Source organism: Colossoma macropomum, unplaced genomic scaffold (genome assembly GCF_904425465.1).
Source record: "Colossoma macropomum unplaced genomic scaffold, Colossoma_macropomum, whole genome shotgun sequence".
NCBI lineage: Eukaryota > Metazoa > Chordata > Actinopteri > Characiformes > Serrasalmidae > Colossoma > Colossoma macropomum.
In genome coordinates this window covers 1,846,708-1,849,840 of record NW_023494786.1, presented here as the reverse complement: position 1 = coordinate 1,849,840, position 3,133 = coordinate 1,846,708, and positions in this window count along the sequence as shown.

The following is a 3,133-nucleotide window of genomic DNA, read 5'->3' as shown; positions in this document are numbered from 1 at the left end:
ACTGTGGGAGGGCTTCTGCATGGTAAAAGAGCACCTGAGCAAGGTATTGTATCAGGTCTTGACAGGGCAACAGACTGTTGTGGTCGATAGAGACAGACTTGCCCTGTACCGGCCCCGTGAACAAGAGACCATGCTGGAGTCATCACATCAGAACATTCTGGAATCCCTGCTGCAGAGTGACCATGGAGACTTTGGGCTGTGTAAGCTGCTGGGATGGCTGACCCTTGGGGGGCTATGCATCATCTGCCACTTGCTCAGTGTTTCAGAAGGGACTTTCGGGGTGTGGTATGCAAAGCTGTGCTGCGAGCATCACCCCCATGTCTGTTAAAAGGACATGTATTGTTTCTTATGCTGTCTTTGTTGGTTTACGACATTTTATGGTTTTTTTTATAATTTTTTGGGGGATTTTTACCCAATTTTCTCCCCAATTTAGTTGTTTCCAATTCCACCCGCTAGTTAGGACTCCCCCAGTCACACGATAGTACCAACGCTAGGAGGGTGAAGGATAGCACAGGCTTCCTCCGAGACCTGTGAAGCCAGCCACCCCATCTTTTTGAACTGCTGCTCACGCAACGTCATTGGACAGCTGAATGCGCTCGGAGGAAAGCGCCAACTGCCAGATCTGTTACGTCAGCTAACAGATGCCTGCGCTGACTAGCATCGCGCTGAGTGATGGGGGAGAGGGGGCCATCCTACCCACCCAGAGAGAGCGAGGCCAATTGGCCACAGGTGTATAAAACCAAGCACCTAGGCATGCAGACTGCTTCTACAAACATTTGTGAAAGAATGGGTCGCTCTCAGGAGCTCAGTGAATTTCAGCGTGGTACTGTGATAGGATGCCACCTGTGCAACAAGTCCAGTTGTGAAATTTCCTCGCTACTAAATATTCCATAGTCAACTGTCTGTGGTATTATAATAAAGAGGAAGCAATTGGGAATGACAACAACTCAGCCACAAAGTGGTAGGCCATGTAAAATGACAGAGCAGGGTCAGCAGATGCTGAGGTGCATAGTGCGCAGAGGTCGCCAACTTTCTGCAGTCAATCGCTACAGACCTCCAAACTTCGTGTGGCCTTTAGATTAGCTCAAGAACAGTGCGTAGAGAGCTTCATGGAATGGGTTTCCATGGCCGAGCAGCTGCATCCAAGCCTTACATCACCAAGCGCAATGCAAAGCGTCGAATGCAGTGGTGTAATGCACGCCGCCACTGGACTCTAGAGCAGTGGAGACGTGTTCTCTGGAGTGACGAATGATGCTCCTCTGTCTGGCAATCCGATGGACGAGTCTGGGTTTGGCAGTTGCCAGGAGAATGGTACTTGTCTGACTGCATTGTGCCAAGTGTAAAGTTTGGTGGAGGGGGGATTATGGTGTGGGGATGTTTTTCAGGAGTTGGGCTCGACCCCTTAGTTCTAGTGAAAGGAACTCTTAATGCTTCAGCATACCAAGAGATTTTGGATTTCATGCTCCCAACTTTGTGGAACAGTTTGGGGAGGGCCCCTTCCTGTTCCAACATGACTGCGCACCAGTGCACAAAGCAAGGTCCATAAAGACATAGATGAGCGAGTTTGGTGAGGAAGAACTTGACTGGCCTGCACAGAGTCCTGACCTCAACCCGACGGAACACCTTTGAGATGAATTAGAGTGGAGACTGTGAGGTCTTCTCGTCCAACATCAGTGTCTGACCTCACAAATGCGCTTCTGGAAGAATGGTCAAAATTCCCATAAACACACTCCTAAACCTTGTGGAAAGCCTTCCCAGAAGAGTTGAAGCTGTTATAGCTGCAAATGATGGGCTGACATCGTATTAAAACCTATGGATTAAGAATGGGTTGTCACTCATTTCATATGCGTGTGAAGGCAGACGAGCGAATACTTTTGGCAATATAGTGTATTTTTAGCACACAGACACAAATACACAGTCTGTCTGGAATCACATGAAACCTCAATCCCCTTGTTCAGGCACTAAGGCCACCCGGTTTACAGTGTGTGCTGTACCAACTGGCCTAGTTAGCATCTAATCCTACTATTCTTCTACAGTGGGAATTACAATGAGCCTACAAGCACTGCACTGAAAGACATTCATAAATCACATTTATGAATTTATGACGTTCACAGTTATGCCACAGTGAGAAGCTGGATTTTCCAACTTCAGTCCTAGAGAGCTACAACACTGCACCATATGAGGCTGTAACACACATGACTCATAAATGGCTTCATTATTAACTGAAACGTTGAATTAGATGTTTGCACAGCATAGAAACAAAAATGTATTGCACTGTAGTTTGAGGAATACTGGCTGTATGAAGTCCCTGTGCAGTGGCATTAGTGATTATGAACAACTACCTCCAACGAAAGAAGCTGAAATCATTTCAGAACTTGCAGTGTTGGCAAGTTCAGTGAAAGGAAAACATTGACCTTATTTGTCTTCCATCTCATGGAGATAAAAATGTGGTGAGAGCTGAAACAAAGAGCAGAGTGGTTAGTGGATAATTGAAAGAGTGGCAAATAGCAGCAGCTTGCATGAAAGATAAAAAAAAGTATATAAAAAGTATAAAGGAAAAGTAGGGGAGAGCATGAGAGAAAGGGGTTAGTAGCAGAGCAGGAACACACACATTCTCTGTGAGTTATGAATTCAGTGAACAAGAATTACAATACAAAAGATCTTCAGATCTCCCTATGGGAGCCAGTGGTTTTCTCTGCAAAGAGAATTAGCAAGCTATAGAACTCCTTCAGTGTTATTTTGACCAGATTGTTATTGTTTAATCAAGCTTGCCACTAAGTAATCATAAGAAGCAACATGATACAGTATTACTAGCAAGTATTAACAATGTCAGGAAATCATGCTAGTTGTTTTGATACAGGTCTCTGAGATGAAGATACTGATAACAAGTGTAAATTAATATGAAGTGTGGTAAGGGAACTTTCACAGAGGCAGAGTGAGGATTTTAGTGACAAATTTATGTCCTACAAGGGATTTACAAACATGATAATGAATATAGATTAAAGCCGTGATCTGCCCAATGGTAATAATAGTGGGTTGGCCAATAGATACAATTAATCAGCCAGGGCAAGGGCAATAGCAGTGAAGGCAATCTACACAGCACCCACTGGAAAAAAATCTCCTTAATATCGCT